Source organism: Balaenoptera ricei, chromosome 3, assembly GCF_028023285.1.
Source record: "Balaenoptera ricei isolate mBalRic1 chromosome 3, mBalRic1.hap2, whole genome shotgun sequence".
NCBI classification, from domain to species: Eukaryota; Metazoa; Chordata; class Mammalia; order Artiodactyla; family Balaenopteridae; genus Balaenoptera; species Balaenoptera ricei.
The window spans coordinates 9,493,160-9,520,527 of NC_082641.1; the positions used below are offsets into that span (position 1 = coordinate 9,493,160).

At 41.3% G+C, this 27,368-nt stretch overlaps 1 protein-coding gene across 4 annotated transcripts in view; it reads right to left on the minus strand.

Annotated features, from left to right (window-relative positions):
• Window positions 1–27,368, minus strand: part of CTNND2 (catenin delta 2) — a 938,382-nt gene that overhangs the window by 540,055 nt on the left and 370,959 nt on the right. The window lies entirely within an intron of this gene.

Genomic DNA, 27,368 nt, shown 5'->3' on the forward strand with positions numbered 1-27,368 from the left:
ATTTGTTTTTCTCTGGCTTACTTCACTCAGTATGAGAATCTCTAGGTCCATCCATATTGCTGCAAATGGCATTATTTCATTCTTTTTTTATGGCTGAGTAATATTCCATTGTATATATGGACCACATCTTCTTTATCCATTCATCTGTCCATGGACATTTAGGTTGCTTCCATGTCTTGGCTCCTGTGAATAGCACTGCAAGAGATTCTTTTCAAAAAAGACATTCTATCCTTGCCTTCCACACTGTCCATGCCAGCACTCCCTGCCTCACCTCCGCCATCTACCTTGACAACTCTTAGGGGTAGCCTCTGTGTGCTTTCATCCCTGTTCACACCAGCCACCAAAAAAGCCCAGGAACCCTGGATGCCCATCAGCCCCTAGACCATCATCCTCATGAGGCTTTGTGCATCTCTTGTCTAAGTCCATCTTGCATCCTCACTAACCCCTGGAACCCTTCCACTGTGTTCCCTTCCACTTTGTCTTCATGGAAAGATGGAGAAGGAAGCCCTCAATCCCAAAAAAGTGATTTTTAAAAATCATGACAAAGAGGACCTTGAAAATACCGATAGAAATTTTATAGTCAGAAATTGAGGCAGCACGTATTTCACACAAAGGAAATACAATGAATCATGTACTGGAAATGCAAAGGCATGTGTAAGTGTATGATTTGTATTTTAGCATCAAATATGAGCACTAATAAAAGTTTTAATAATGTCCATAGTTAGCGTATGAAAATTTAATTGTCATCTGGATTATTATATTCATATTAGAAACAGTATCGATGATGAAACTGTACATAGCAACAGAAACAAGCCTAAAAATTGCAGCAAGGGAGTATTTATGACTTCATAGGGGTCAGCTTGCATCTCCCCCCCTCAGCATCTTCAGACTGCCATCTGTCGCCCCAGCAATCAATGTCGCCTCAGCAGCCTGCAAATGCACATGGCACACAGGGAGAACACAGCTTACCATTGCTCCTGTGCTATCAAGTGTCTGAACGAGGTAAGGGTATATTTTCATGCTTCATGAGAGTTGCAAGTCTTAATTTCTTTGCATACCCTACTGTGACAAAAACAAACCATGACTATCAGCTCTTTACTTCTTCTGGGCTATTACATTTAATTTGGGAATATTTCCCTTCAACTGAAAGATCAGTGGCCTTGGTGACCCCCAGATATCACAGGTGAGTTATTTAAGATTTTCATATTATTACTTTAAGTTTTTGCTTTCCAACATTTCTTTTGGATGAATTCGGTAAGCTACCAACCATGTGGTAACATGATTTCAAAAATAAGCAATAATAAATGCATCTTTGTTAGAAATTCAAATGGCATAAGGAAGTACCTTCTGATATTGTTTGTATTCAAAAGCAACAGATCCATGCAGGTTTATTAACCTCACATAAAGACAGCTTTAGTCATGTGGGTGAAAACATGAAAAATTTTCACCCAAACTCTAGGGAAGCCAGAGAGAGCTGAACATCTCAACGTATTTTGCAATTAGATTTGGCATTATTTTTCTTTCTGTAAACTGACTTAAATATGCTTGTACCTCCAAAATGCCTTGTCCATACCTTGTGACAATTAATTACGGAACAAATAAGGATACTCTAATGAATAGGAGGCAGAAAAAAATCTAAACCTACATATGTTCTCTTTATACCTCCTTTTCCAATCTCCAATCTTGGGAGTGGGGGACATTCAGAGAGCAGCACACCATGGAAATTACTCACAGAGAAAAAACTCTGCCTGAAGGACATCAAATCAGTATTTGCATTTAAATGGCTTTACTATTACCTCATCCTGAAAGATCACTATCGAAGCACAAAAGATATGAATGAGAGTACAAGAGAATCATTGCATTTATAATCGACATTCTCTGGAAGGTAAATGTTTGGTCACTATTTACAGCTTTTACATGTGAATAGGATAACTATAGAGAATATAAACACAGCATTTGCTTGTCCCATAGCAACACCCACCGTCTCTATGGGGCCACTTCCACTACTTGGATAAAATCCTAGGCGGATGGTCTTTGTTTCCTCCTCCTCCTCCTCCTCCTCCCCCTCCCCCTTCTCCCCCTCCCCCCTCCTTCCCGTCCTCCCCCTCCCCCTCCTCCTTCTCTTCCTTTTTCTCCGCCTTCTCATTCCTATGCCTATCCCCATTCTTATTATCCTTACATTGATTCCTCAGATCATAATTTTAGAAGTCTTTTGGTCACGACTAATCATAAAAGTGAGATAATTTCAGTAATTAAAATGCCCAATCTCTTGTAAGAGTCAAAATTCCAAAAAATATATACGGTTTCATCATGAGTCTTCCCAGGTAGGACGTGCTTCAGTTGGGAAGTCTCTGGTCGTACAGTCGAGGATGTGGGACTTTTCACTGACCCCCTTGCCTTGCATTTCTTTTTCTTCACACCCAAGCTTGCTGGCCGGGGTTTACCACTTCTGCAGGGGTCACCGTGGGTGGGAGTGAGCGCTGAGGACGGGAGAGTCTGATGGCAGGAGCAGGTCGTGGCCCAGCCTTCATGCTCTGGAGCTGACTCTTTGTGGGAGAGATGTTCAACAGTGAACATCCGAAGGCCACTGCCTGGGCACTGGACGTGGGCAGTAGCTCTCCACTGTTCCCTTGCTAAGACCCACCCCAAGCCCTGCGTGAGCACCTGAGGGTGCCCCTGCAGCCTTCTTTGCTGAAGTTTCCTGCTCCTGGTAGGTCTCTTGAGTGGGCTTCTTTCCCAATGACCCAGCAATGCACCCACCCCAGAGTCTGTATCTGGCTTTCGCCCTACAGTCCAAAGGGCCATCTTCTCTCCTGTGGCCCTGCGCTCTGCTGCCGTGGGCCACTCCAGCCAGTTTTCTGCCTGGAGGCTGGGCAGGCTTGAATCAGAGTATAAAACATTTCTATAAAAGAGAGTTGACACATTTCTAAGAAAATTTCTATAAAAGAGAGTTGATGCTTCTAAGAAAACTAGGTTGAATGCTCTGGAAAGGCATTATCAAAAGTTATTGAATAACTTAGGAGAAAAAAAATGGACAAAGAGGGAAAAAAACATAAAATTAAAAAATCAGTCAAGAAGGTCTCTGTATTCAAATTGTTTCACAAGTAACTCTAAGTCCGCTTCTCTTTAAAGACACCAGACCTGGAAGGGGCAGGACTGTAGCATTAGGGGTGCAGTTTGTACAGAATGGATGGGGAGGCAACGCAAGCAGCAGGCCCCCATGCAGAGAAAAGGCCCAGCTCCCAAGCAAAAAGTTAGTGAAGAAATCCACATTCACAAGGTGTATGTCAAAATAAAATACCCAATGTACACATGTATCATATTTATGATTCTCTGTTTGAACCAGGTTTTTCAACTGCCTGACCCTCTCTGCACCATTGCTGACTTTGTGGGCACGCGGAGCTTCCATTCTGCCCTGTCGTCTCCTTGCCTCAGGTGGTGGAGTCAGGAGACAAAAGGAAAACCCAAAAAAATCTGAGGCAGAAAACAAAAACAAAACCTCTTCTCATGTTGGTTCTCCCTTAAGCCATCCTCCCCTATCTGTTTTTTCTTTCAAGTCCCAATTCTATTAGTCTACTTATATCTCCACTTTTGCACTTCATAATCCCTCAGAAAGTCAGACAGGCTGGTTTCCATGAAGGGAATTCATTGCCCCCCAAAGTAAACTCCTCAGTCTTTTTCCATCGAGTTACTTCCTGGAGCAACGACACGGGTGCCCACCCTGGTTCCTGTGCTATTGGGCTGGGTTTTCTTCCTCTTTCTCTGACTACTTATTTTTCCTCTTCTTCCATGGCGCCTTCATGGGCACAACCAAGGTCCTCTGTTTCAGCTTATTCTCTTCCCCTTGCTCACAACTCCTTGTTATTTCAACTCACGCTTCTAGGGTGTTGCCAAGGGTGTCCGGGTGCCCACAGCTGAGAGCACTGCACTTTGCCACTGGCAGGGACTCAGTAAAGCCCATGAATAAATGGCTAACTTCCACTGTCAGCCTTGACTTCTCCCCAGACTCCAAATCCACATACTCGGGAGCTATCACTGGGCAGTGTCCAACAGGGACAGCTGCTTAATTAAGACTCTTTTCCAGGCTTCCCTGGTGGCGCAGTGGTTAAGAATCCGCCTGCCAATGCAGGGGACACGGGTTCGAGCCCTGGTCCGGGAAGATCCCACATGCTGCGGAGCAACTAAGCCCGTGTGCCACAACTACTGAGCCTGCGCTGTAAAGCCCGCAAGCCACAACTACTGAGCCCACGTGCCACAACTACTGAAGCCCGTGTGCCTAGAGCCTGTGCTCCGCAATAAGAGAAGCCACCGCAATGAGAAGCCCGTGCATTGAAACAAAGAGTAGCCCCCGCTCACCGCAACTAGAGAAAGCCCGCGTGCAGCAACGAAGATCCAATGCAGCCAAAAATTAATTAATTAATTAATTTAAAAAAAAGAACTATTAAAAAAAAGACTCTTTTCCTTTATCTGGGCTACAGAAGTGATAATAAAATATCACTGATGATAATAAAATGACAAACATTATATTATAAACAGTATGAGGCATGTCAAGGACTTACAAAGTGCTGGGAACATAGCTAGCCCTCCACAAATAGCAGCTTTGTTAACTGCTTGTTAGATAGCACCTCACGGATGTCACCTCAAATCTGTCCAAACCTTAACCTATTTCCTCAAACTCAAAAAGTGGTTCTCTTCCTCTGTGCCCTGCTTCAGTAACTGAATTAGCACAGCTTTAATCATTGAGACTAGTAATCAATTTCTGAGTCATTTTCTACTTCTTTCTCAAGCCTCACATCCAATAAATTGCCAAATCCCACCCATTCCCCCAACCTCCCCCAAAATCTAAAAATTAAATCTTAAAGCTGAGCTGTGTTCCTCTTTATGTTCCCACCGTCACTGACTTACTTTGGGCCCTCGTCACCTTTCATCTAGACCCTGCAGGAGGCCCCTCACTGCGTCATTGTACAATGGACTCCCTTGTAGAGTACTAGCCCATAATAGCTCCCCTTGGCTTAGAAAACACCCTTGTACGGTTGCCAGTAATGTCCCTACGTAATACTGTCTTTAAACGGCTCAGAAACTTTCAATGGCTCTTTACCACCTGAGGAATCAATCCAGGTGATTCTAAGCAACGAATGGCCTGACCTCAACCCACCTTTCCAACCTCCTCTCCCAGGTGCAGGCAGGCAGGCACCTGTGATTCCCTGCACGTGGCACTTTCTCAGATTTCCAGTCTTCCAATCATTGTACCCCCTTGTGCAGAAGAAACTTTGCTTCCATTTCAGACCATAAAAGTCCTACCTGTATTTCAAAGCCCATCACTTTCCTGATGTTCTCCTAAATAAACTTTCTTTGGAATTAAAGAATTAGTTCCTTCTCTATCGTTCTGTGCTACTTCCTCAAAACTGTCATAAACCATGTATTTTTCCATGTTTAATAATAATCTATACACATGCAGACATTATATACAAATATATTTTGACACATACATATATGTTATAGACTAATAGACTACATGCTCACTGAGGATTTTACTTATCTTAATTTCACTAACAGAGCAGTGGATGGGTTCAAAAATGAATGAATGAATGTATGAATATATTCTATGCTATATACATATCTACCTGTGAGTTATGGCATTTTGAAATGTGTTATAAAATATATGGCAGGAAACACATTTTTTTCCAGATTATATAAAATAAATCCCCAAAGTTGTTAGTCAACACTGGCTTATATGTTATCTATTATAAATTTATTACAATCTAAAAAAACTTTTTGGCTGAACAATGAAGATCAGACTTCAAATCAGATGGACTTAGACTCACTTTGTGCTACATTTTTCACATATTCCAATTACAGGGGGCAGAAATCCTATAAAATACCCTGGTGCCTTCTAGATCCTTCCATCTCTCTACTTTGAGCATCCATTGTCTTACGACCTCCAGTCCTGTTGGGTTTCTGATAGTTTCTTCCCCTCTGTGTAAGACCTCCAGGTACACAGTCTGGGGATGACCCACCTGGCACTTTTATTTGACTATTCCTTTAAAGATATTCCTTTAGATGTATCTGGCCCCTTGCCTCCACATGCTACACTCCTAGGACAAGCAAACTGTGCCAACTCAAACTTCCAGAGACCAAATTCTCTCCTGGAACTTGGCACCCTTTCCTTAACAGATGCCTGGAGTCTATTAACCTGATAGAAGTCTCTGGTGAGAGACCCAATTCCTGGGTGTTAGGGAATGATCTCCCATTTGTATATAATAAGGGACAATTCGACAGAAAGCCCCTTTGAGAAGAAAAAAAGGCAAAAGCCGTGAAGAAAAGAAGTATCAGAAGTCTCACTGAAAAGAGATCCCTGCAGAAGACTGTAACTATAATTTGTGTCCATAGTTCAGGAAACATTCAATACCTTATTAGATAACAGGGATGTGTACAATGTTTAGATTCTCCACTTCTACCCATTCTCTTTATGCATGCCATCGTACCATGAGGTCAGCATGGATAACTTCTACCTTTCAACACACACTTTAGACAACAGTCTTCCAAGGGCCATCTCCTACCTTGATGCTCCTCTCAGTGTGCTTTACTTCACACCTTTATTTTAATATCTATCACCTCATTATGCATTAAACATCTGACTCCCTGCACCACTAGGAAATCTGAGTGCTTAGAGGATAGAAACTATTTTTATTTTAATTAAATATCTTCTACTGCTATTCAAATCCCCAACTGGAGTCATCAGCCCTTAAATGTTGGTGGAAGGAACAAACCTGAAAGAATCAAGGCTTTGATTCCATCTAAATGACAACACTCCACGTTGGAAAATAAGTTCTTATTCTTTATCCTGACAATTGTTCCAGAACCCCCAAGTGGCTGATGCATATTTGGGGAACAAGTTAGATGCCTTTGGGAGATGCAGTCATTTTCCTGCCATGGCGGTGTGATATCCTCAGCTAATTATGATGTTCTGGTTCCACGATGATGGGGGTTCTGTTGGGGAAAAGGATCTCGGAATTTTTGAAGCTGAAATGGTGCTTCCTCAAGTATTGTAAATCCTGCCTTTGATAATGCCAAATGGAATTCAACTTCGCGGTACCCTTCTCTCTTTGGGTGGGATACTGCTTTAGGGAGCCCTTTCAGGCACCCAGATGGCAGATAAATGTGAACCCAGCACGTGCTTCAGCCTGAGACTTTAAGTGCTGCTTAGTAATATGAATTGGGTGTATTTTCAGCTGGATTATGCCTGTGAAGAGGAAGAAAGTGTTCAATGCCTGTGTTTGAGACATGTTCATACTTACTCGACACAGTTCTCAGAAAATCTGGGGTAGGGGGTGGGGAGTGGGTATCAGGGCTGGTCTGATCCCCTCTTAAACTCTCGTTAAAGAAAAAACCAGTGACTAGAAATCAGACGGAGTTTGGCCCCATATATCTTGGATTCTATTGTTGGAACCTCATGCGGTTAAGATGAGGACAGCCCAGTCTCACTGCTGTGTATTGTGACGGTCTCTGCAACGGACTAAACTGTGTGTCCCCAAGCCCCCCGCCCTGCCCCGCCCCACCCCATATTCGCATGTTGAAATTCTAACCTTCCAGCACGATGCTCTCAGGAGATGGGGCCTTGGGAGGTGGCCAGGTCATGAGGGTGAAGCCCCAAGATGGGATCAGTCGCTTTTAGGGACCCCAGGAAGCTCTGTCACCCACTCTCTGCCATATGAGGACACAGTGAGAAAACAGCTCTGCCACCAAGAAGGAGGGAGCTCACCAGAAGCCCCTCCACGCTGGCACCCAGATCTCAGACTTCAGCCTACGGAACTGTGAGAAAGAAACTGCTGTTTTTTTAGTAGCCTCCTAGTCTGTGGAACTTGGTTAGAGCAGCTCGAATGGACTAATAAGACAGTCTTACGCAGGCTACAGGGTCCACCTTGCAGAGGTGGGCAGGGGATTCTGCTCCGAGCATCTCCATCTTCCAGGAGCGGGGCTTCTGAGCGGGGAAGGGATCCTCTTCCTCAGTGGCACAGGGTGGTCCCCGTGGGCTCGCGGGTGTGGCAATGAGCTACGCAGCGTCCCCACCCCCGCCACGAGGCTGCTGAAAGCCTGTCACAGGCCCGTGGATGGCCAGCAGCTGGGTCTGAGAGCACGTGTACACCCTTTCCTCGTGGGGTTTCCCAAGTCTTTACAGTGATCGGTGCTATGAGAACCGGATGATGAGGGTCCAGCCCACCACCTGGAGTTGCCCAGATCACACACTCCTGGGCATATCGGCATCGACAGAGCCCTGGGGACCGGAGGAATCGAAGGGCAAGCGATGCAGGATGTATTCCACAGCCGTGGCACTGAGGTCCCACATGCAACGCTCCGGAATACTTAGAATAACCCTGAGTGGGCTGAGCTCCAGCAAATCAGGAAAGGATGCGCTGGACATACAAAGCCGTAGAATTTTACTTGGTCAGCATGAGCTGCAGATGAAGGCACGTCATTTACGCTACCTCTTTGTCTTCAGGCACTCAACTTTATGTTATGGCTGCTAGGATTTAGAATTACTTTAAGTATATGAAATAATATTCTACTATCTCTGAGGAGTTATTCTAAGAAAATAATTCAGCTACTAGACATTGCAGGTCTCTCCTTGGCCCAGAAAAATTTCGCTTACAAAACACTTCCTTTTCTTAGGGACAAAACCATTTTGTAGCCAAGGTTCTCTCTTCCACATAGCGTTTTAATACAAAGCTTTAGGCTGAAGGGGATCCTGTTTTCCTTGCATTTATGTTGATAGTTGGCTAAGCAAACAATTACTGTGTTCATCAGACTTCAGGTTGAAACAACAGATGCAGAGCTGGAGAGGAAGGGGTTTCCCTTCTGCTTCTGATATGATAATGCAATGGAGAAAATTAGTTTTCTTTAATGTAGCCCCAAACACCATCTATCGACACATTATCAAGTGAAGTCACCTCTTTTATGTTGCACTCTGAAAAATTTTTAATATTCATGCGGAAATAAGAAATGCTTAGAGTTAGAAAAAAAGAAATGTAACATAAAAAATTCCTCCAGGATGTAGCTCAATTGCCAAGTCGTCATTTAAATGACAAAACAGGTAATATTGATGTTAGAACTGAAGGGAATCACTAGAAATATCATTAAGTCGGGGTGACTTTAATATGATATTAACGTGATTTGACTTTAACGTAGGTAACTTATCGATATCTTTTGATTTTTTTAGAGCCAAAAACCAATCAACTGCTTTAAAATGCAAGAGTACCATGAAGATCAAATAACTAAGTGTTAATAAAAAAGACTACATTTCCAGTAACTCTAAAGTCTGGCGTTCTGTTGGGTTCCCTAAGGGATTGCATCAGTGAACAGATTTGAGTTTTATTGGCTAAAGGGAACAATTGTCTGTAAATACAGGCATTTTGACTTATAAAAGGTACTTGTAATACAGAGGGAGGATGCCAGAAATTACAGACATAGTGGAACTATAAAAAAAAAAAAAAAACTATTTAAAAAGGCATCCCATAGGATGTCCTATGACATTGATCTACTTGGAAACAGCTTTATATTTCCTCTGATTCTCCCATCCAATAGTAGACTTGGGGGGTGCGGGGAGGAAAAGAAAGTAAATAATGGAAAAATGTAAGAAAAATATGGGGGGGCACTTCCCTGGTGGTGCAGTGGTTTAGAATCTGCCTGCCAGTTCAGGGGACACAGGTTCGAGCCCTGGTCTGGGAAGATCCCACATGCCATGGAGTAACTGAGCCCGTGCGGCACAACTACTGAGCCTGCACTCTAGAGCCCATGAGCCACAACTACTGAAGCCCGTGTGCCACAACTACTGAAGCCCACGGGCCTAGAGCCCGTGCTCCGCAACAAAGAGAAGCCACAGCAGTGAGAAGCCCACGCACCGCAACGAAGAGTAGCCCCTGCTCGCCGCAACTAGAGAAAGCCCGCGTGCAGCAACAAAGACCCAACGCAGCCAAAACTAAATAAATAAATGAATAAATAAATTTTTTAGAAAAAGAAAAAAAAAACCAAAAGTATGGGGGGGGGGCGGTAGAGAGTGAATCATGTAAGAGAGCTTGAAAGTAGGAGAATATTTATAATTATAAATATAAATTGACCAGTAGAGAAAAGGGCCACAAAGAGTTACAAAGGAAAATAAATAAGAAATGAGTGTTTGGTTTGTTTATTTTTTTAAAAAGGTACAACTCATATAAAATCTCTGAAGTAGGAAAAATCTTGAGAGTCCATGTAGTAGCCCTTTTCCCTTTCTTAAGGCAGAAATGCATTTACATTATAGCACAGACATGGCTGTTCCAAACAGGGTTTACTGGGGAGTGTGTTTAAATTTCTCACCTTCTCTAGAGACGGTTCCCCTCCTTAGAAAGACAGAAACACTTGTCGTAACTTTCAGGAACAGAATCAAATCTTTACAAGGTACAAAAATGACAATTTTTTAAAAAAAGTCCTGCATTTTGCACTCAGACCAAAACCCCTGCTACTTAAAGTGTGGTCTTTGATCCTGGCAAGATGGGAGTCATCTAAGAGCTTGTTAAAAATGCTGATTCTCAGGCTCCATCAGCAAGCTACCCTGTCTGAATCTGCATTTAGCAAGACGCTCGATTCCTACGATCAGTAGTTTCAGACGCACTAGTTTAAATAACTGTTATGAGAGATAAACTGAGTTTGTTTAGGTGGGTATCATTTATGACAACTTTACCTCGTGGTTATGTTTATATAATTTGAACAGCCCTAATTCCAACTTTTCTTTTATTAGTTATTACGAAGACTCTAATTGTACATATTTGTGAGTGGCATTAAAAATTATGTAAGAAACCGAATTCAAAGTAATGAAAAAGTACATAGACTCACATTACAATGCATTTGCATAGAAATTCTGCCTCTAGCTTTCGTCATCATTTCATGAAAGGGGAACACGTAGCAGAGTTTCTACATGGCAAACAGGAAATTCATACTGCGGTACTATGTCCAAGAATTTGAACTTTAGGATAATAAGGCCTTGCACAGTAAAAGCCCTGTGGCATTTCACGTTGTCTTGCTGAGAGCTGACTGCAGTTATTCTTTAAAGCAGAGGTCCCCAACCTTTTTGGCACCAGGGACCAGTTTCGTGGAAGACAATTTTTCCACGGACGGCGAGGCGGGGGGTGGGGGGCGATGGTTCAGGCGGTAATGGGGGGATGGTTCAGGCGATAATGGGGGATGGTTCAGGCAGTAATGGGGGGGATGGTTCAGGTGGTAATGGGGGGATGGTTCAGGCGGTAGTAGGGGGATGGTTCAGGAGGTAATGGGGGGATGGTTCAGGAGGTAATGGGGGGATGGTTCAGGAGGTAATGGGGGATGGTTCAGGTGGTAATGGGGGGGATGGTTCAGGAGGTAATGGGGGGATGGTTCAGGCGGTAATGGGGTGGATGGTTCAGGCGGTAATGGGGGCGTGGTTCAGGCGGTAATGGGGAGGTGGTTCAGGCGGTAATGGGGGGGATGGTTCAGGAGGTAATGGGGGGATGGTTCAGGCGGTAATGGGGGATGGTTCAGGCGGTAATTGGGGGATGGTTCAGTCGGTAATGAGGGGATGGTTCAGTCGGTAATGGGGGGATGGTTCAGGCGGTAATGGGGGATGGTTCAGGCGGTAATGGGGGATGGTTCAGGCGGTAATGGGGGGATGGTTCAGGCGGTAATGGGGGATGGTTCAGTCGGTAATGGGGGATGGTTCAGGTGGTAATGGGGGGATGGTTCAGGTGGTAATGGGGGATGGTTCAGGCGGTAATGGGGGATGGTTCAGGCAGTAATGGGGGATGGTTCAGGTGGTAATGGGGGGATGGTTCAGGCGGTAATGGGGGATGGTTCAGGCAGTAATGGGGGGATGGTTCAGGCGGTAATGGGGGGATGGTTCAGGTGGTAACGCGAGCCATGGGAAGCGGTGGGGAGCTGCAGTTGAAGCTTTGCTCGCTTGCCCGCCGCTCACCTCCTGCTGTGTGGCCAGTTCCTAACAGCGGTCTGCGGCCCGGGGGTTGGGGACCCCTGCTTTAAAGGAATCATTACTCTCAGCATTTCTATCATGTTTTTTCAGAAAATGTTAAAGGCCACTTCACTTTCCTAAGAAAAAATTACCTAACATTTAATGAGTCAGAGACATATCATTTTATTTGGTTTCTATCTGCAGTAGGCAAAGATCACAACCAAAGTTTTAACCCAGGATGTATTGGGGAGTTAGAATAATTGATCCAGAGCCATGGTTTTGGGGAAGGTTAGAGATGGCAGGAATCCTACATTAGTACCGAGATGGTTTCAAGGAGGAAGGTAAATGATGGAGGCAAGCTTAGAGAGTGGGGAGACAAGGAGCCCGAACTTCAAGGATTTCCCATTGCATTCGGCTTTCCCCAAATTTAGAGGGTGACGAAGAAGCCCATCTGGGGACATTCGGTGGATGGGATGTCTAATTTCAAGAAATGTAGGGCTTCCCTGGTGGCGCAGTGGTTGAGAGTCTGCCTGCCAACGCAGGAGACACGGGTTCGAGCCCTGGTCTGGGAAGATCCCACATGCCGTGGAGCAAATGGGCCCGTGAGCCACAATTACTGAGCCTGCGCGTCTGGAGCCTGTGCTCCGCGACAGGAGAGGCCACAATGGTGAGGGGCCCGCGCACCGCGATGAGGAGTGGCCCCCGCTTGCCACAACTGGAGAAAGCCCTCGCACAGAAACGAAGACCCAACACAGCCATAAATAAATAAATAAAAAGCACACCTAGTATAGTGTAATTAAAAAAAAAAAAATGTTTTAAAGAAATGTAGTGAAAGTTTCCATCTTGTCTCAAATAATTATTTCATCTTTGATTTTTCTCCTGCCCATTAATTTCCCTCTTATATGCCAAGCACTGAGCTTGAGCTGGAAACTTGAGATAAAAAGACATCCTAAGAAATTTTCCCCCGTTTTGAATCCTGGTGTCCCACAGGCTTCTGTCCTTGGTCACCTTTACTCTTATTTATATAGTTTTCCTGAGGGTATCACAAACCACCTTCTAACACTCAGCTTTTTATTCAAGATTTCACATCTCCTCTGAGGTCCAGATTCATATTTCTGATTGCCCTTGGATGTTACCAAAGAGTTTTTTTGAAATCGGCTCAAAATCATCAGGATAAATCTACTTGCATTCCCATGAAGCAGATTTTCTTTCTGAATTCAGTTTTCATTTAATAGGACAATAGCACTTTCATCCATTCAAACATAAACACAGAGGTTTCTTGGATTTATCTCACCTCTCACTCATTCCGCAACCAGGGCCGGCTGCATGGGCACACAAGCTGGGCAGTCAAATAGGATCCTGTGCTGAGAAGAACTCTGTGCTTGGTTTAATGCTCTGCTGTTGCTATCTCAAAGTTCCTAATAATTTTTGAACAACAAGCTCCACATTTCATTGTGAATTGGGCCCTGTGAATTATGACTGGCCGTGTCCCCAAATCCTATAAATTCTGTCCTTAGTCCTGCCTCTCTATAATGTCCCTACATGCTGTTGTCAGAATTATTTTCCTAAATCAAATCTAGGCACTTCTCACCTCCATTATTTTTGTTTTTAAAGACTAAAGTTCTGCTATCAATTTCCCAAAGAGTAAAGTTAAAACAAGTGTCTTTGGGCCTTGATTGCAATTAATTCACCAGTGTAAATTCCCAAGCATCTTTACCTCTACCTACCTACAGGGGGCATCCCACCCTGGCTTTCATGTGTTTGTGTCAATATCACATGGACTTCAAGTCACTTCTTCCTTTCTATATTTGACAACTCTACCCATCCTTCAAGATTCAATTTTACTAATGAGGTATATGGCTCTTCATCGCTTTCCATCACTCTCTCTGGGTAGGGCCCCTCACCTTGGGTCAACTGTATTGCACGGGAAGTGATTACCAGCTGATTTACCTAGGGCTCCAGGGCAATGAGGAATGACTCTCTTCCAGCCCATGGTTTCTTCCAGCAGTGTGGCTGATGACAAAAATAGGTGAGGAAACTTGGGCAGGTAATTAATTACCTTGGCTTTGACCAAAGTCAGAGGGAGAAAAAAACATATGCTCCCAAACCGCATCTTCTCTCCAGGGCATCAGTTCAAGCTAGTCCTTTCATACAAATCCCAAATCCTTCCTTTCTTGACTTCATTCCTTCTCTGTGGTACAAAACTCTCCCAATGCTTCCTTCCAGATCTTCCTGAAGATGGCACTAACTCACCCACTTGAAATCATGGCCTACTTCATTTCATGGCTGCTTTCCTAGCTCTGTGCATGACTTGACTCACCTCACCCCTTCCAGGGGCTGCAGGACTGTCAACAGTCCCAAATTCCCTCTCCTTCTTTTCCATTTCTCTCTGTAAGGAATAAAGGACCTGAACTCATGCCCCTGAATGCGTGACCTCACACCATGCTTGTTCTACAAACTAGTCCCAACTAACAACGAACAGTGAAATCCTTGACAGCAAGGGCCATGTCTGATATTTCTGGATCTTTTCATATCTATTTCATAAGATAGGCTGTAAAATGTTTGGTCAATGGGATGGAGAAAGGATTAACCTTCTTAATCCTTATGTTCCTGTAAGAAAAACTTCACTCAACTTTTCTGTACCTCACCATTTCACTTTGAAAATTATGATTTTCACTATTACATTAAAAACCACCTCTATTAGAGAAAAAAATAGAAGATGGGTGAAAGTGTGTAACTGAAGATCACCAAATACATATAAATGACTGAATTTTTTTTTTTGCAATTCAGTCCTATAGTTAAAAAAATCTCTTCAAGTATGTCTTAATTTCCAAAATAGCCTAACTATAAGTAGAACCATTTATTTAATAGACATTTATTAAGTCCATACTAACTATTGTGCTTAGTTGAGAAACATATAACTCAATAATCTAAAAAGGAAGAGAGATATATTTACAAATACATCGTAAGATAATAGAAGGTAGATATAAGTATCAAATGCCCTAAAGACAAGCATGCCTTTGACCTAGCAATTCCATTTCCATGTATTTATAATAAAGAAATAATTTAAGAAGTGAACCAGTATTCAGCAATAATCATCTTGATTGATATACTAAAAGATTTGAGATAAAACCTACTACCTGGCTATACATGCAAGATAATTCAGCTTTTAAAAATGATGTTGTATACATTTGTCTTGTTTTGGAAAGAAGTTAGTTATGTTCTTTCCCTGACAGCTGGCTGTATTCACATGATGGATATTGTGTTACTAACATGTTTAAGAGTACGAATGTAAAACAAATATTTAAAAATCGTTTTCTCTCTATATAATTGCTAACACATTTCAAGGATGACCAGCTTCAAGATTATTTTATTGTGCCCTTTAAACTCTCTACAAAATAAAATTTTTCTTGTCTTTAAATGTCAAAGTGTGACCTCAAAAAGCAACACTGCATGAATGTGCGGTGACAGTTATGCACAGGAGTTGGCATTTTAGGCATATGCACAGGAAGTATTAAAACAAACCTCTAAAGTACCCATTTGTTTAGACTCTGACCTCACTTCTGCATAAGCTGCAAACATGTATCCGTGCACGCACATACAGGCACACACACCTCAAAAAATCATAGGCAATGATATTCCTATAGAATACATTCAAATACTTTTTGCGTTTGCAGTAAAGAAAAGAATGTATTCTAATGTTTGTGTCACATAATAAGAATGTGAAATCAATCAAGTTTCCTTAAAACAAGGCAAGCACACAAATAAACACACAAGCAAAAAACATGCATCCCATTAATTCACACCAACAAAATCAATTCTTTTACAAAAGAGGATGCTTTCCTTTGGTAGAGTATTGTGGTCATCACACTCTGAAAGTGTATTTTCTCAGCATGGAGAATATTGTGTGCTTTTCCTCAAATATTAGTCCATTTCTTTTCCTCATAAAATAAAAATGATACTGGAAGGTTAATGATGTGAAACCCTGCAGGCAAAATGAAGCTACTATCCTCTTTCTGCTGACAAGACCATAGTAATGCAATGTGAAAAAATTAGAAAAGAGATCAAGAGTCTCAGACCGGGGGGCTTCCCTGGTGGCACAGTGGTTAAGGATCCACCTGCCAATGCAGGGGACACAGGTTCGAGCCCTGGTCTGGGAAGATCCCACATGCCGCGGAGCAACTAAGCCCGTGCGCCACAACTACTGAGCCTGTGCTCTAGAGTCTGCGAGCCACAACTACTGAGTGTGTGTGCCACAGCTACTGAAGCCCATGCGCCTAGAGCCCATGCTCCGCAACAAGAGAAGCCACCGCAATAAGAAGCCCGTGCACCGCAATGAAGAGTAGCCCCAGCTCGCCATAACTAGAGAAGGCCTGCACACAGCAACAGAGACCCAATGCAGCCAAAAATAAAAATAAATAAATAATTTGCTTTAAAAAAAAAAAAAAAGAGTCTCAGACGGAAATTCAGTTTATGACATATTTTTACCAGAGCAGGGGCTCCACTGTACTAGATAGCATATCGACATACATATAGGTATTTAATTCATGGTTAAGACGATTTAAGACGTTATAACCAAGGGGCAAACTAGGTTGAGTTATACCATATTCTATATCAATATATCTTTGAATTCCTTTGTATTGGTAATCCCAGACGTAAGTGAAACACAAATATGTGATTACACAATCTTCAAAATACAAAGTGTCTTTTTATGTGCATAGCACCACATTGGGCTTTAAAATAACACTCATGTTTGAATTTCAGCAGAAGTGCATGTGTTAATTACAGGAAAATCTAAATATTCAAAGATACAGGTTTCTGCTAAAAAGCCCTAAAATAGCTATAGAGTCAATAATAAAAATCTTTTAGTAAACAGAAAACTTGTTAATAGTTCCACTCACGTCAAAAATATTTACTTAACTTATTAAGTACAATAATTTCATTATTATTAAACAAGAAAGAGAACAAGAGTATCTGAATTTTCAGAGTCATCACCAATACACCTCATTACAAGTTACATCTTAAAACAAATCATAACCCCTAAAACCAAGAACAAGACAAGGATGTTCACTACAGCCACTTCTACTCAACATGCTAATAGCAGTCCTGGCCAGAGTAATTAGTCAAGAAAAAGAAATAAGAGGCACTTAGATTGGAAAGGAAGAAATAAGACTACCTCTGTTCACAAATGATATGATCTTGCCTAAAGAAAATGCTAAGAATCCAGAAAAAACTTTTAGAACTGATAATTAAGTTCAGCCAGGTTGCAGGACATGAGATCAATATACAAAAAGTCATTTGCATTTCTACACAATGGGTGATCTGAAGGTGAAATTAAGAACAAAATTCCACTTACAGTAGCATCAAAAAGAAAATATTTAGGAATAAATTTAGCAAAATAAGTGCAAAACCTACATTCTGAAAAAAATTCTTTAGTGTTGAAAGAAATAAAAGAGGATCTAAATAAATGTAAAGACATTCCATGTTCACAGATTGGAAATTATAATATTGTTAAGATGGCAATACTCTCCAAAGTAACCTACAGATTCAACAAAATCTCTATCAAAATCTCAGCTGTTATTTTTTTTTTCCTTGCAGAAATTAACAAGCTGGTCCTAAAATTCATATGTAGATGCAAGGGCATGGAGTAGTCAAACAAACTTAAAAAAGAAGAACAAACATGGAGAACTCATATTGCCCAGTTTCAAAATTGGGAAAGGATACAGTAATCATGACAGTGATATACTGACATAATGGCAGATGTGTAAATCAATGGAATAAATTTGAGAATCCAGAAACAAATCCTTAGATTTACAGTCAACTGATTTCTTCAATGATGACAAGAAAATTTAATGGAAAAATGATAGTCTTTTCAACAAATACATAGCCACATGCAAAAGAATGAAATTGGAGCTCTAACCTTACAACGTATACTAAAATTAACTCAAAATAGATCACAGACCTACATGTAAACATTAAAACTATAAAACTCTTAGAAAAAAATGCAGGGATAAATCTCATGACTTTGGAGTAGGCAATGGTTTTCTTGGATATAAAAAAAAAAGTAAGCAACAAAAAATAAAACTAGATAAATTGGACTTCATCAAAATTTAAAATATTTGTGCTTCAAAGGACACAATTAAGAATTTGAAATGAAAAACCACAGAATCTTAGGAAACATTTGCAACTCAACAATATGAAGAAAAACCGATTTAAAAATGAGCACAGGATCCGAGCAGACATTTCTACAGAGAAGATATAAAAACGGCCAATAAGCAAATGAAAAGTTCCTCAATATTGCTAGTCATTTGGGACAATACAAATCAAAACCACAATGAGATACCACTCCATACCTACTAGGATGCTAAAATGAAATAAAAAGATAGGTGGTATCACCTCACACCGGTCAGAATGGCCATCATCAAAAAGCCTACAAACAATAAATGCTGGAGAGGGTGTGGAGAAAAGGGAACCCTCCTAACTGTTGATGGGAATGCAAACTGGTATAGCCACTATGGAGAACAGCATGGAGGTTCCTTAAAAAACTGAAAATAGAGCTACCATGTGATCCAGCAATCCCACTCCTGGGCATTTATCCAGAGAAAACCATAAGTCGAACAGATACATGCACCCCAATGTTCACTGCAGCACTATTCACAATAGCCAGGACATGGAAGCAACCTAAATGCCCATCAACAGAGAAATGTATATATGTGGTACATATATACAATGGAATATTACTCAGCCATAGAAGAGAACAAAATAATGCCATTTGCAGCAACATGGATGGACCTAGAGATTCTCACACTGAGTGAAGTAAGTCAGACACAGAAAGACAAATATCATATGATATTGCTTATATGTGGGATCTAAAAAAAGGCTACAAATGAACTTATCTACAAAACCAAAATAGAGTTACAGACATAGAAAATAAACTTATGGTTACAGGAGGGTAAGCGAGGGAGGGATAAATTGGAGATTGGGATTGACACATACACACTACTATATATAAAATAGATTACTAATAAGGACCTACTATTGTATAGCACAGCAAACTGTACTTGATACTCTGTAATGGCCTATATGGGAAAAGAATCTAAAAAAGAGTGGATATATGTATCTGTGTAACAGATTCACTTTGCTGTACACCTGAAACTAACACAACATTGTAAATCAATTATACCCCAATAAAAACTAAAAAAAAAAAAGATAGACACTAACAAGTATCGGCCAGAATGTTGAGAAATCTGAACCCTCATTCATTTGCCGTTGGGAATGTAAAATGGTGCTCTCACTTGGGAAAACAGTCTGGCAGTTCCTCAAATTATTAAAGATAGAGTTACCATATGACCCAGCAATTCCACTCTTAGACGTATACTCACAAAAAATGAAAGCACACCTCCACATAAAAACCTGTACATGAATGTTCTTGTAACATTATTATAATAGCCAAAAAGTGAAAACAAATCAAATGTCCATCACTTGAAGAATGGATAAACAGTGTGTGGTATATCCATACAATGGAGTATTCAGCCATAAACAGGAATGAAGTACCAATACATATTACAAAATGAATGACCCTTGAAAACATTGTGCTAAGATAAAGAAATCAGTTACAAAAGGTCACATCCTGTATGATTCCATTTATATGAAAGGTCTAGAAGAAGCAAATACAGAGAGAGTGGATTCATGGCTAAGAGGGATAGGCGGGGAGGAGAATGAGGAGTGGTAGATAATGGGTACCGGATTTCTTTGGGGGTTAATGAGAATGTTCTAGTATTATTAGATAGTGGTAATAATTGCACTACAGGGTGACTATATTAAAACTCACTGAAGTGTACATTTGAAAGTGTGGATTTCATGGCATGTGAACTTAATAAAGCTGTTATTAAAAAATCATCTTTACAGGAACAGAACCACTGCTTCTTTGGCATGGAGAATGTGTAACTATAGCTAAAATACTCATTTTCTGCTCATTGAAAAACTGTATAAATTGGGCCAGAGATGTTTTGGCTGCCATTAGAAAGTACTTAGAATGAAGACCAACTACTTGCACACTGGTATGAGCTGTGTTTGATATTTTCTTGCTTGCATTGTATCAATCTAATTACGCTGAGGCTTCTCTAGATAAGAAAGCCCTATGCTGAGCATCGGAAGGCCTTGCTTGCAGTTGTCTGTCTGCTACCATACGATCATACCAAGGAACTCAAGCATTTCTGTTTGGAAGAGGGATTTTCTTTCACCATTCCTACCTCAAAAAGACGTTATAAATTCAAAACAAGATCTACTTAGGGGCTTCCCTGGTGGTGCAGCGGTTGAGAATCTGCCTGCCAATGCAGGGGACACGGGTTCGAGCCCTGGTCTGGGAAGATCCCACATGCCGCGGAGCAACTAGGCCCGTGAGCCACAACTACTGAGCCTGCGCGTCTGGAGCCTGTGCTCCACAACAAGAGAGGCTGCGATAATGAGAGGCCCGAGCACCGCGATGAAGAGTGGCCCCACTTGCCGCAGCTAGAGAAAGCCCTTGCACAGAAACGAAGAGCCAACACAGCCATAAATAAATAAATTAATTAAAAAAAAAAAAAAAGATCTACTTAGAGGCACTGTACTTTCATATAAATACAGTAACTGTAGTTATTAATGGTAATAACTATTACAGGTGTTGATGTTTATATTGTTAACTACCATCTACAATGAATCTTGCAGATGAAATACATATTTCTTGGGCAGGTACATGATAATTACTTTCCAATATCAAAAGGAATTTCAATATTCCAGACATCAGGAAGTCTTAGTATCTGGATAAGCATACTTGACCATTGTAAGTTCCATATAAGATCTGTGCAGTACACGCTGCTAAATACCCAGCACAAAATATACGCAAATCATGTGGATTATCTTCTTATGTCTTCAGTCACCAGCTTAACTTGATCTTCCATAATTTTACATCTACTTTGACTATGATATATACTTACTAATAAATCTAAGACGAACACACACAAAAAAGTCAAGCCTTTACATCTATCCCCATTGAAATTAAATTACTTGCACACAAAATCAAGTTCAAGTAAACCTAGTATGCCTAAAATCTTGTATTTAAGAGAGGGGAACACTAATTTAAGTGATTATATTACTTAAGCGACTTTAAGACAATATAATTTTACCCCCAAAACATGTACTGTATCTTCTTCTTTTTTTTCTATGCCCCTCCCTACCTCCAAACACGTATACAAACACGTATACAAATGTAAGTACTTTGAAAGAAAAAAAGAAAACATTTAGCCCTGTGTGTCCTTCCTTAACAGGCGTTATTAAAATCATTATACAGATGAAGTAACTGAAGCCCATGAAGGCTAAGTGACCAGTACATTGTAACATGGCTCACAACCACTGGAGCCAGAACTGAACTCAGTCTAATTTTATAGACCCCATACTTGATCAATATTACCTTCCTAACAGCAACCATTTACTGCTTCTTTTTACAGCAAAACTTTTCAAAAGCTTCTACTTCTTTGGGTACTGTTCACCTACTAAGAACATTCATGCCTACCATTTCACTGAAACTGATCTGCCAGGGTCACCCATGACTTCCATGTTAGCCAAGCCAACAGTTCCTAGTCTTGATTCATCTTCCACACCTTCTAAGCAGCACTGAAATCCTCTCTTCTTGTCACCTATGACTTCAAGGTTCTTATACTTTGCTTTTCATTCTCTTCCGTGGGCTCTTTCTTCTGCTCAACTGCTAAATATTAGGGTGTTTCAGTCCTATACCATTGGCAACTTGGCTTCTGCATCTGCATTTTCAGAGGTGGACAGAAGATACTGTTTGAAATTATCTGGATTTTATTTCCTCCTTTACTGATTTATTGTCTCCCCACAGTAGTACTTAAGATCCATGAGTCATGACACATAGGAAGTATTTAGTAAGTGTTTTCTAGATCAAAGGACAGATGGATGAACGGATGGATAGATGAATGGTGGGTGGATGGATGAATGGATGGATAGATGAATGGTGGGTGTGGATGGATGGATGGATGAATGGATGGAAGGAGGGAAGGAAGAGAGTGCAGTGTGGGTATAAACTTTAATGTCTTCTTCTTGGAAAAACTGTGACCTGACCTGGTAAGGAGTGACCATAGAATATCTCTACTTTAAGGGCTCTCTTTTCTGACAAAGCTTGGGTCGGCTTTGTCTGAATTCCACTTCCTTGGCCAATCTGCATCAGAATTGTTGATTCCGAGTATTATCCTGACCTGCCTCTATTGAATCCTGAGATTGAAATAGATTAAAGTTGAACCAGTTCAGTTTGTGATACATGGTACGAGTATAAACTCTCCAGAAGGGAACTGTCATGCTGGATTTAACCACCCTCTCAACAAGCAGGGAAGCCAAAACTCAGAGAAGCAGAGTGAAGTCTGTACTAGGTCTAAAGTGAGTAAGCTCATAGCAGAATCCCTTTTACAGGTGTTTCTGAGAAACCTACAGTTTAGCATCAGGCCTTGATTTCCGTCATAGCGACTTGTCGCTCACAAGACACTAGAGGCTTTATTTAATTTCCTTAGAGTCCCGCCTGATGCTGTCTAGATTGACCTCAAAGTGTGGTCCTTCCAGTTTTGACGGCCTGCATCCAGTGTCAACTCATCAATCATCATGCTTCCGCTTTCCCCAGTCAGATGGGCAGCCCCGATCTCCAGCTGTTCCTCAGCAGCTTTTGTAGGAAGCTGTGTTATTTCATCTACCATATGCCAGAGCTCAGCACCTAGCAGTTTGCAATAAATAGGCTTAATATAGTCAGGATTTCTGTTTAGGAGAAATGCTAATGATGATAATGATTTACATTTCACAAGGGAACAGTGTGATTCTCTGAACCTAAAGACACAAATGAAAAGAAATGACTACTTTGTGCTATTTGGTTTATAGTTTACTGAATGCAATTTTCATTGTTCTCCTACTTTCTATATTTCCTATGTTAATTCACAGAGAAGTACAGGAGTCATCTGAATGCTCAAGCAGTTGATATACTTATTAACACTTAGAAATATAATAAATATTCATATCAAAAGAAAAATGACATATCAAAGGCTCTTTTCAAAATTAAGATGGTCATACATTTTTAAGGCTATTTACCTTTCAATAGTACTTTTAATTTTGTCCCCTCCCCCAGCAATGGCAAGTCAAATAAATCCTATCTTAACATCAAGGTGCCTATCAAAGGACTCGTCTTTCTAATGGAGCCTTCCTTGATAACGCTTGAGCAATTTATTTAATCTATCGAAGCTTCTGTTTCCTCATCATCATGCTTACAAAGGAATAATAATAGCTCTGACCTTTGTTCTGAATATTGAATGAAATAATCCAGGTAGCATATTTACTGCATGCTTGGTTCATAGTAAAGGCTCAACACACGTTTGCCATCGTCATCCTCGTCACCATCACCACTCAACAAATACTTAATCAACCCCTACTTTGAATTTCCTTACCACTCTTCAAAGTAGTCTGCCACACGTTATGAGGATTCTGGTCCCAACCCAGCATCTGGCAGAAATTAAGCATTTAGTAAATGTATACGGAGTGTTGTTCATGTACCATCCTCTTCTGTAGTTCTGCTGAGATAAAGGTCACGCTGCATTCCTTCCAAGGCTGGATATAGTGTTAGGAACAGCAAACTCAACAGATACTCACTGAATGAAGAGTGCACAGCCCACGTTCAACAGCCATTAGGAAATGATGCAGAGACCTATGTATTCCATTACAGTGACAAGCGACACCAGATCCACTCTCAACAAGAATAATTTATAAACTCTTGTTTCTTGCTCCTTACTGTTAACTGATTACTTGTATAAGAACATTTCTGTAACCTATAGCGTCTACACAGCTGTCTGGGACCACCTTTACGTGGTGATACTAAAGCACAGAGAAGAAAGAGATCCATCTCACATCAAGCCGGCACACTGTGTGGTTATTGGCTATTAATTCTGGCATCAAAGAGTGTGAGAATTTAAAATATTAAATAGGTAGGTAGATATAAAATAGAGAGTAATCCATTTAATACCGTCACTGAAACAGATTTTTGAATGTGTGTGTGGCAATTATGATTGTAAATTTTGCATGACAGACACGAGGAAGGTACAATTTATTACTCAGCCTCCAGACTGGTTGGTTTAGTGGAAAGGGTCCTGGAGAGCAAGTCACAGGAATCCAGATGTCTAGTCTCAATTTCATGACTTTGGACATGTCACTTTACCTCCACAACTGAAACCTGTCCGTTCCCTTCCAGTTGTAAAACTCTAAGTTTCAAATAATAACCGCGTCATCACAATCGGTGTTTTGTTAGTTATCTGCCTCTGGAAGCACTGCCACAGATGACAATCAACTCTATTTTCCACGTTAGAATTCAACATTCTATCCTGGCTCTATCTGCAGGGAGACAATATCAAATCAGCGCTCACAATGAGGATTTGTTGCAGCCAGCCAACTCTTTCTCCATGTGAATGCGCATCTCACACAGTCCAAAGATATCATAAACCAGTATTTCCCATTCATTCTGACCACAGCCTACTCATGACAAGATGGCAGACTGGGCCATAGCTGGTATCAGATCACATTACTCAGGACTAATTCAATCCCATTATCCCCTATAGACACAGGCACCATTCTTGGATAATAAAGGAGCAGACAGAAATGTCTGGACATTAGAAAAATTTGATACGATAAATACTGTCTCTATAAGCTACACATACACATATATTTCGGTATAGCAGCACACATAAATTTTAAATTACTTTAAAAATCAAGTTTCTGTGGGAAAACAAGGAAATTTTCAACATACACTGTCTAATATTTCTGATATCAAGAAGTTATAGTAGAGTGATGTGGCATGATTATATGCAATGGGCTGGCTTGCCATGTCATTGCTACTGAATACGTTGATTTAAAAAGAAAATTTCCGTGGTACTAATTTCACACATAATCCACAAATACTGGCCATGTTCAGAGTTTAATACAGAACAAAATGATAAAGGTTAACAATTAGGTTTTCTCCAATGCTTGTTCCAGCTCTAAAGCAAATCATTTTACAATATCTGCAGCAATAAGTAGATGTGTAGGGCTTCCCTGGTGGCGCAGTGGTTGAGAATCCGCCTGTCAATGCAGGAGACACGGGTTCGAGCCCTGGTCTGGGAAGATCCCACATGCCGCGGAGCAACTAGGCCCGTGAGCCACAACTACTGAGCCTGCGCGTCTGGAGCCTGTGCTCTGCAGCGGGAGAGGCTGCGACAGTGAGAGGCCCGCGCACCGCGATGAAGAGTGGCCCCCACTTGCTGCACCTAGAGAAAGCCCTCGTACAGAAACGAAGACCCAACACAGCCAAAAATAAATAAATAATAATTAAAAAAAAAAAAAAAAAAAGTAGATGTGTAACAGTGCTATTTTTAAATCACGTAAGATTACTTTTTATATTTGGTTTCTATTTTGGAGTTGTTTTTATGCCTTTGAAGATAATTTCCCAGTAGACATAAATGCCCAGAGTATATGTATTGAGGCATAGTTGCATAGCCATCAATCCCTCAACAATTAATGATCCTGAACTTCGGCATGCAGATCAGGAACTTCAATCCTATGTTTATATTTTATCACGCTGTACCAGGATAATCTCAGACCCACAAAGGGGCATTTCTCAGGTGCCCACAGGTTTAGTGGTTCAGGTGCAAAGTACCATAGGCTGGAGTCCACATCTCTCTTTTTATTTATTTATTTATTTTATTTTTTATTTTTTATTTTATTTTATTATTTTTTTTAATCAGTCATCAGTTTTATACACATCACTGTATACATGTCAATCCCAGTCGCCCAATTCAGCACACCACCATCCCCACCCCACCGCAGTTTTCCCCCCTTGGTGTCCATACGTTTGTTCTCTACATCTGTGTCTCAACACATCTCTTGAGAGAGAAATTTGGGGTGAATGCAGAATACAGAATAGTGAAAATGCCAGGGCATCACCAAGTGGAATATAATGACAAGAATGGACTGGTCTATGCGCTGGTGTCTGAAAGATCCAATGCATGGAGGGCTTCCTGAATCTTCTCTTTCTCTCTCTCTCCCCCTCTCTCCCCACTCTGGCTAGAATGCCTCCTCTTCACATATCCAAATCCTGCCCACACTTTTTATTTGGGTCCAGTAATCCTACTCTTCTTCATCAGCCCTCCTTGGACCTAGTCAACACACACTGACCTCTCCTTGCTGTGCATGGCGGGGGTGGTGGGAACGCCTGCACCTCCCATTTTCCTTTCCTCCACTATCTGTCTGGTCTCCAATCCTCTACCCATGGACCCACAGCCCCGGGTCCTGGCGCTTTATCTATATTATTGTCACAGTGATTCTTCAGCTAATTAATCCCCTGATTATGCAAGTTCGGCCATGTTTCAAAAGTGATCCTCATAAATCATGATGGGCAGAAATGCTTGTTTAGAAGAAAAAAAAAAAAAAATTCCCTTCAGGGCCAGCTCCTTTTAGAACTGTCTCTGTTGAAGGTAAGATGACAGACAGGAGGAGCCATAAAGCCCCTGCTGGAATCTCTAATCCCCCAGCGCCCTGGCATCCCACCCCCCCCCCCGTGTACCCCACCCTGGATCTCTGCCTTCCCACGCCCCCTCTGCCCGCACACCCCCAATACCAGGCACTCAGTCACAAGTGTGCCCTTTCTCTTCCTACCAAAACAGAGTCATTTTAATGCTTTCCTTGACTTATTACACCCCAACTTCAACACAATCACACTAAAGCATTAAACCCAAAGTATTCTTGCTGTTAAGTTGCGGCATGAAAAGCTTTTGTTCTTTGGCGAACATAATTTGAAGCATCAGCAAACAGAACAGTTTTATTGTTGTTTGGGGTCTAGAAGGACCACTGAAGCGATGCGCCAGTCCTTGCTGCTTTAATGGTGACAGTGACATGGCATGCACACAGAAAGCTGTGTTCACACATTTCTTTCCCCAACAAAGCCCTCTCCAAAAGGATTTTAGGTACTAGGAAGATTGGTGCTAGAGACGAATGGGGGGTTTGGGGGGGTGAAGAATAGCTTCTGTCTGCTTCTTAGCAAATTCCTGTCTCTAAAAAAGTCCACCTTTTCTATTTTCAACAAAGCACCGACACACCTCCACAAAGTTATTGCCCATAACAAAATAAATATAGTATGAATGTTCTCTGGTGGCAACATACACTGGGCCTTGCATCATACGTCCAATTATGTATGGAGAGTCAACTCATTTTGCAAAGCTTCTCTTTGTTTTCCATCATGTGAAGGAAGCAAACATTAAAAAAAAAAAAATATATATATATATATATATATATAAATGGTGTCCTTTTACTTGAATCCTTTAACTCTCATCCTTTATATGCT